At 43.2% G+C, this 8,799-nt stretch overlaps 1 long non-coding RNA gene across 1 annotated transcript; it reads right to left on the bottom strand.

Annotated features, from left to right (window-relative positions):
• Positions 1 to 495: 495 nt before the first annotated feature.
• Positions 496 to 8,798, bottom strand: LOC117012914 (uncharacterized). Its single transcript, XR_004421242.1, has 3 exons — positions 8,662 to 8,798; positions 3,225 to 3,297; positions 496 to 1,038 (listed from the first exon to the last, which is right to left on the bottom strand). It is a non-coding gene; the product is annotated as an uncharacterized LOC117012914 (long non-coding RNA).
• Between the last annotated feature and the right edge of the window lies 1 nt (position 8,799).

Genomic DNA, 8,799 nt, shown 5'->3' with positions numbered 1-8,799 from the left:
CAGAATGTTTTCTATTATATTTTATTTAACATTAAATATCCAAAATATTATTATTTTAACATGTAATCAAGATAAACTATGAATGACATATTTTACATTCACGTTTTTGTACCAAGTCTTCAAAATCTGGTATGTATTTTACACTTAATATATCAAATGCTCACTAGTCACACGGGTCTTGTTGCACCATATTGACTGGCATGGGTCTAGATCCTTCCATCTCTATTATCACCACTGAAGTCTAAGCTACTGTTATCTCTCATTCAGCTTCCTGCACTGGGCTCCCAACTGGTCTCCCAGCTTCCCTCTCTGTTTGCTTCAATCCATTCTCCATGCAACAGCAGTGATGATCTTAAAATAGAAGTATAAAATATATACTTTATACTCAAGAGGGAAGGACCTCATCACTTCCCTGTTTAAGAATTATTTATCTTCCCACTGGACACCAACAAAATCAGAATCCTTGCCATGCACTATAGGACCCTGTGTTATCTGTGCCTGCTGCCCTTTCCAACCACACTGGGACCACTCCCCTCCAGTTCACTCCAATCTAGTCACACTTAGTGACTTTCAGCTTAACAAGCTCTCTCCTACCTCAGGACCTTTGCACATGCTCTTCCTTCTTCTTTTAATGAGTAGATCCTTCTCATCCTTCAAACTTTCAGTTTGAAATTCCTCTGGCTCGGGCAAGCCTGCCTTTACCAGCCTACTTAATAAAGGTTCCCTGCCACCCACCACTATTACTGTCTACTAACCATATGTGTAAATATTGTCTTTATTTGTTTACTTTTTAAAATCTGTCTCCTTCACTGCACTGTAAGCTCTAAGTAAGCTTGTATTACTTTTATAATTTAAAAAGGGGTGGGGGTGGGAAGGAACCTCTGGTGGACTGGAAAGATACCCCCAGAGAAAGTCAGGGGCCCGTATCCTACCCTGGGATGCTGGTTCAGAGTCTCCGGTGGAGAGGGCCCTTCAGGTGTGATACTGGCAGGGCCATTCAAATGGCCTTCAGCTGGGCTCCTGGGGACTATAGGAAAACTGAAAGAGCAAGGTCACCTTGTTGTGAGTGTTACTCTAGTAGGGAGAATTCTCTTCTAACCCCCACTTTCCTTCCCCGGCAAAGCCGCTCCCAGACCAATTAATTAGGTGAGCCAACAGGGCTGACAGGAAAAGACGCAATTCCCCCCAAATCCACAAGGTGGCAGAGTAAAGAGCAGAACTAGGGACAACCAAGGGTCAGGAGAAAGAAACTCAAGGCCCCCCAAGGTTAACTACTCTAGAAGTTGCCAGAAACTCCAGGAAATCCACTGAGAAGTGAAGAGAGATGGTGCTGCAGTGCCTAAGGCTGATTTACTATAATTCTAATTGATCTGGAGGTCTTCATTGGACGCTGGGGCCTAGGAAAGCTGCATTACCAATTTGAGACTGTATAAAGAATGCTACCACCCATATTCACAGCACCCTAACACAACTAATATTTTCACTTGCGTGGGTTTCCCATCTTTTTTGGAATTCTCAAACTGCACAGTTGTTTAAGGATCAGTGATAAAGCTGACATCATTGCGCTCTTGACATCGTCACCCTGGATACTCTTTTTAAGAGGACAAGACAGTAATTTCAAATCTGTGAGCTAGAGAAACTTCAGGGACAAGGGATCATCTTTTCTTTAACTATAGAAAGATGCTGAATCTGTCCCAAGAGACTTATAGTGTGGCCACATTCTTTAGGCCCAGAGTCAATTAAATAAATTCTGACATCCTTTTTCGTAGTTGTTTTCATCTTTTTTATTATCTACCTCTCCCGCTGGACTATAAGATCTATATTTTTACAATGTACATACAATTCTTTTATAATTTTTATAATAGTAACTCCATAAACTGCACGGCACACATACACACATTAATTTGCAAGCACACTATGCACACAACTGTTAGGTTTGCATTGACTCATTAGCATCAGTTCTTCACAACCACCCCTGTATATCTATGCTCTTTGCCATATGACTTTGCCCCTCTGCTCCTTGACATGTGCTCAACCACGTGACTTGCTTGGGACAATAGGGTGGTAGCAGACATGCACAAACAGGGGTATGAAGTGCGCTTGCGCAATAAGGTGGGCCCTCTTGCCTTTCTGCCATTGCTACCAAAAGAGCTTCCCCAAGATCGGTGCTCGCCTTCAAGCTAAGTCTAAGAATTAACCCACATGGAAAGTACCTGAGCAAGGAACCAAGTCTGCACAGATGTGCAGCGTACAGTAGACACACTCAGCCCAGCCCGGCCTAACTCAGCTGGCTCCCAGCTACCACTGCCTGAAGCAGAGCCACCACCAACCTGAAGAACCTTGAGATTAAATCATTGTTATTTTAAGCCACCGAGTCTAGGAGTGGTTTGTTACACAGCATTACTCTGACAACAGCTAACTGACACAGGGGGTTCTGCCAGGATGGTTAGTGTGTCCAAATCTGGGTGCTGTTGGGTCTGAGTTAATCATAGATTCCTGGCAGAAGCTTCCTTCAAAAGTGAATAAATATCTACTACGTGGCCATGTGGTATAACGGCCAAGACTGTGGGTTTAAGAATCCTAGCTCGGAAACTTATTACCTACATTACACTGAAGCTGTATGACATTGAGCAAACTTCCTAGCTGTCCAAATCACTATTTTCTCATTTATAAAAAAAAAAAAAAGAATTATTACAATGAAAATTACCTCTTAAGGTGTTTTGAGACTTAAAAGAGAAAGCATATGTAAAGTATGTGACAGATGTAGTAAGGATCTAATACTTGGAAACCACTGTTGTTGTTGTTATTCCTTCTTCTCTTTGTGAAATCACCCTTACTCATATGTGCATACGCACCCCAATCTCAGGCACATGATAGAAAGTCTGTAAATATCTTTAGAATGACCAAATGATGGAGATTTATCAAATACATATGAAAATACATAATTTTACATGTTGTTGAAATAAATATACACCCTTGTTAAAAAAGAAAATATGGCCCCTTCTAAATACAAGTTGATTTCCCCCTCTGTCTCCACACCCCATGCCCTTGGGTCCCATTTTCATACCCTCAGTACTTCTACACAAACACAAGCCTTCCTGTTTGGAGCAGCAATACAATGGCAACATGGTTTGGCCTGGAACAGAGGCCTTTCCGGCCTGCTGCATGCTTCCCCAAGGGGGCTATAATTTTTGCTCTCGGCCAGGACACTGGCCTCAACTTACGTCTGCCCAGCAGGTAAGGGGAGTCAAGGTCAGCATCAGGTTCCTGATGGCCAGTACCAGGCTTCTCGCCAACCTACAAAGCAATGACAGGAGCACTGGCAAAGGTGTAGGAATGTAAGGTGGCCCAAATAAATACAGGGGCACAGACTGACTGCATTGTAAAACCGTCTCCAAGGTTACTGTCATGTTACATTTCATTCAGGAAAAGTGCTAGGCCTTTAAGTGGGAGAGAAACGCTCTGGCTCTTCTGGGGGAAAAAATACTGGAATATGTGTTGTTTTCTCGGTGGGATCTCAGTTGGGATAATATGCTTTGGAGAGATTAAGAGACACTCTGGCAGCAGTTCTCAAAACTTAATGTGCTAACAGTCACTTGGAGGTTCACTAGACATGTGAGAAAGCCTTGAAAGTGGAAGATTAAGACAAAAGAAACCAAGGGAAAAAGCAAAGATAATGCAAATTGAGGTGAAAAACAGTAACAGCAACTAACAATGTCCTCTGAGAGATAAAGGAAATGTTTTGGTCCCATGAGACGTGAACAGGATGCTATAAAAGGGAATATTCAGTAAATAAATCAATGTTTAAAAGTTCTTAGAAATTAAAAAATAATACTATAAATGAAAAAGTCAGTAAAAAGACTCAAGGCTAGAGCTATGGAAATTTTTTAGAAAAAAATGAGAGCAAGAGAGAGATCTTTAAAAAAGAAACAAGAGAGAAAAAAATATTTTAAAAAGAGAGGGCATTTATCCAAATGAGTTGAAAACGTACGTCCACACAAAAAGCTGCACACAGGCGTCTTCCGTAGTTTTATTCGTAACTGACAAAACTTGGAAGCAACCCAGATGTCCTGCAGTAGATGAAAGGATAAAAAGACAATCCAAACAATGGAATATTATTTAGCACTAAAAACAAATGAGCTATCAAGCCATGAAAAGACATGGAGAAAACTGAAATGCATATTGCTAAGTGAAAGGCGTCAATCTGAGAAGCATACAGACTGTATGATTCCAACTATATGATATTCTGGAAAAGGCAAAACTATGGAGACAATGAACAGATCAGTGGTCACCCGGGGTTAGAAGGGAGGCGAGAGAGGACTAGGTGGAGCACAGAGGATTTTTAAGACAGTGAAACTGCTCAGTACGATACCATAATAGTGGATATGTGTCATCATATATCTGTCCAAATCCATAGACTGTACACCATTAAGCATGAACCCTAATGTAAACTATGGATTTTGGGTGCTGGTGTGTCAATGTAGGTTCATTAGTTGTAATAAAAGTACATCTGGTGCCCCAAGATGATAGTGGGGAGGCAGTGCATGTGAGGGGACAAGGATATGGGAACTCTGGATTTCCCACTCCATTTTACTGTGAACCTGAAATTGCCCTAGAAAAAAAAGGAGGAGAGGGAGGGAGGGAAGGAGGGAGGGAGGGAGAGAGAGAGAGAGAGAGAGAGAGAGAGAGAGAGAGAGAGAGAGAACAGTGTAGGAAGTCCAACATCCAAATAAGAGAAGTTTCAAAAAAGAGAACACAGAAAATAGGAGGAAGTCAACAAAGTAATTCTAGAACAGAAGCACATGAGCTGCTAGACTGAAAGGGCCCAGCCAACTGGCAAAATAAATGAAAACAGAATCATATCCGGGCACATCTTTTTGATCATTCAGAACAGTAGAGAAAATGAGAAGATTCTACAAGCTTCCAGAAAGCAAAAACCAGTCCCATTCAAGGGATAAGGAGTAAGAAAGAATCACCCCAGACATCTCTGCAGCAACATTAAGAGCAAGCAGAAAGGGAGCCATGTGTTCGTTGTCATGAAGGGTAACTATTTCCAACTTAGAATTCTATTCCCAGATAAATAATCAGGTATGCAGGGTAGGATAAAAGCAAAGATAGACATGCAAGGACTTAAAAAACATGCCTCCCATGTACCCTTGGCCTAAAAGTTACTGGCAGATGTGTTCCACAAAAAAAAAAGAAAGAAAGTAAAGAAAAGAAAAGAAAAAAAAAGAAAGAGGAAGCCACGGACCCAGGAAACAGAAGATGCAAACAGGAGGGTGGTAAAGGGATATCCCAGGATGATCACTGTGCTCCGACATACAGGGCAGATGGTCTGGATTGTCACAAGGTGCCATCTGCACCATGATGTGCCGACACAGAGGACAGACTGTTTGGGTGAACCTGGGACAGATTATTTGTACTTTGTCTCTCTTGACAACCAAGAGCTGATAAGGTTCCCGCTCCTCCAGCCCTGTGCTGTTGCCTGGATTAGCGGAAGATGCTAATTTCTCCCTGAGGAGTGCACCATGTTAACCTTTTGCTAAGAACTTGATGGGAGATCCTAATGAGCTAAGGAGGGAAAATGGAAAGCAGCCCCTCCCCCGGCCATGTTTCTGCCTGATGTTCAAACTATAAGTCCTGCCCACTTGTCCCCACTGTGACTGGCAATCTTCTCAGGACCAAGCCCAGTCCACTGAGTTCCCCAGGTGGGATCTTCTCTGGGAAGCTGGATCCAGACGGTCCCAGGCCCCATTCAGCTTATGTCCTCCAACGAGCCTTCATATATTAGTGACTTTACTGCTATTTTCTGACAGAGCCAGGTTTGGCTTGTTTTTCTAAGCAAAATTATATTGTTTAGGGATACCTTCAGGGTTGGTAACACTATAAAGAGAAGCAAGGGAATGAAGAACTCAAAGATTAGGATAGTATTTTCCTGACAGGGCAGGAGTGTGGGGCCATCAGGTAGGTTCCCAATGTTTTGTTTTGTTTTGTTTTTAATAATTTATTTATTAGCAACACAATGTTTTTGCCCTCACCCAAATGTTTATGAGATTCTTAATGAGTGGCAATGTGATTCAAGGTGCTTCATTATTTTTTTAAAATCTTGATGAACACTTTGATGCAGCAATTCAAAAGACTTGTTCTGAGTTCATTTTCTCTTAACACTTAGTTTCATGGTTTTGGGAACTAAAAAGGCACTTCAGAAAGAAATGTGGACCCAAATGGAGAACAGGCATCTCTAAATCATGTGCTCCCTTTCCAGTTCCATCTACAATTACACAAAGGTTTCTGTCAATTCCGGCCAGCCGAGGCCGGTCTTCCCTGGTGGCTATCCGTGTTCTTGCTCACTGATTGGAAAGATTTACAGTTTTAGTTTTCAACTAGTAGGATCAAAACCCACAGAACTGGGCATGACAGATAGGTACACGAGCAAGGAGGGTGATATCTCAAGCAACTGCTATGACCCCATCTGTGAAAACACCGGCTCCAATTCAAAGGAAAACTTGCTCCGAAAAATACAACGACATACAGACACTCACACACCACGGCCCCACAGGTACTGATTTTCAAAATGCTCAGAAGCCTTCCAGATTTTGCCTGAGAGGTGAAGCTATCGTAGTTTGTTCCTGGCTCCCTCAATGGCCCAGCCTTATCTCTGCTTTGCAAAGCCTTCCGGGCCCAGAAGAGGAACAATTCTGTTTCAGTTGAGGCAGGAGAGAACCATCTAGATGACCGCCTGGATTTTCCTGGAAGCTCTGGCCCCCCGAGGATTTCCCTGGGAACATCCGAAGTTTATTTGTGAGCCAACAAGACACCATCAAGTTACCTGAAAAGCAGCATCCAATCACCTTAAAAGGCACCAGTTTTAAAGGTATAATTTAATGAGTTTTGGCAAGTATGTACACCTGTCTAAACAGACTTAGAGTCTTCCAAAATACGTAATAGCCCATAAGTAACTCATAATCTCACTTTTTAAAAGTATATTCTTTTGTTACCCTTTTAAATTTAAATTTAAACTAAGTTAAGGACTCTACCTCAACTAGGATTCATAAAAGACGATGACATTTCCATGTACAGAACAGGCTATGAGAGCAAAAGAAACGCTAGAGATCTCACCTAACCCTCCCATGTTACGAATGAGGAACCTGAGGCTCAGAGAGGGAACTGACAAGCACAGGAGGACAGAGATGTGTGAGGGCCAGGATCTGATCCCAGGCCTCACCATCCCATTTAATGCTCTTCCCATTTCACGACACTCCCCCCTCAATCGTGACAATCCAGATTGTTAATTACTTTGGCATCGCTCCTCAAAATGTGGTCCAGGAACCAGCAATATCAGCATCACTTGACTACTTATTAGAAATGCAGGCTCTCAGGCCTCTTCCCCAAGAAACGGAATCGGAATTACATTTTAACAAGATCATCAGGGCAAGTTTCTTAGAGAAACAGCAATAATAAGAGAAAGTCTCTCATTGATGGCTTAATTTAGATTTTAGGTAACATGAATAACCAAGTTAAAACAAAGTGATCTCAGTCCCAACACTGGCTTTATAACATTAAGCATGTTTCTCAACTGCTCTGTGCCTTGGTTTTCCTCATCTGTAAAGTGGAGATGATAAACTCAACATGGTGCCTAGCAAGTACAGAGATGGAAGCTGGGGTGTAATAAATGCCTCTTGTTAGGTAGGGATGTTTCAGTATGCCTGGAACTGTGAGAGCTGGGGCTCCTTGCACAGTGCTTGGCACATACCGTGTTTCCCCAAAAAATAAGACCAGGTGTTACATTAATTTTTGCTCCAAAAGACGCATCCAGGCTTACGTTCAGGGGATGTCATCCTGAAAAATCATGGTAAGGCTTATTTTCCAGTTAGGTCTTATTTTGGGGGAAACACAATAGCAAGCCCTCAGCCAGTATGAGTTTAATAAATAACTAGCAAAAACGCAAGTGACATATATCAACTTTTGACTTGGATTGTCTCACTCTATTAGTACAGAATACTCTCAAAACTGCCAGTTTTCTCCCTTCCAACATCAATATTGTGCCAGCTCCCACCTCCATCAGACAGTAAGGAGGGGAAGTTGAGGGTCATAGATAATCTTAACCCACACTGTAAATAATTCATACTAGAACTTTCTATGGCCTGTTCTCCATTTGGGTCCACATTTCTTTCTGAAGTGCCTTTTTAGTTCCCAAAACCATGAAACTAAGCATTAAGAGAAAATGAACTCAGAACAAATCTTTTGAATTGCATCAAAGTGTTCAAGATTTTTCAAGAATAATGAAGCACATCGAATCACATTGCCACTCACTAAGAATCTCATAAACATTTGGGTGAGAGCAAAAACACTGTGTTGCTAATAAATAAGTTATTAAAAACAAAACAAAACATTGGGAACCTACCTGATGGCCCCCCGTTCCCTACGGCTGCAGACTTAAAGTGCTCAACCACCCATCCCCTCCAACACCCCCACCTTCTTGTTACTCCGCCCACCGTTCTCCCGAAGCCAAACCCGCGTGGCCCCGCCCCTTCCGTCCAGCCCCACCCTCTTCCCAAGGCCCCGCCCCCTCGGGCCTAAGGGCCCCTGCATCCCTCACACCTCCGCCCCACCCCAGGCTCGAGCCGCGGGCTCCGCCCCTCGCCCCCCGCCCCTACCCACCCGGACTCGTTGTGCTTGCGGACTCGCTCGGCCTCTTCACCGGTATCGGTGCCCCCGGAAAGCCGGGAATCGGGCTCCTGCGCGCGGCGTCGCCAGGGTGAGAGGGCGGCCGGAGGCCTGGCGCCCGGAACCGCGCCT

Source organism: Rhinolophus ferrumequinum, chromosome 21, assembly GCF_004115265.2.
Source record: "Rhinolophus ferrumequinum isolate MPI-CBG mRhiFer1 chromosome 21, mRhiFer1_v1.p, whole genome shotgun sequence".
Classification (NCBI taxonomy): Eukaryota; Metazoa; Chordata; class Mammalia; order Chiroptera; family Rhinolophidae; genus Rhinolophus; species Rhinolophus ferrumequinum.
This window is presented reverse-complemented; position numbering and strand designations above follow the sequence as displayed.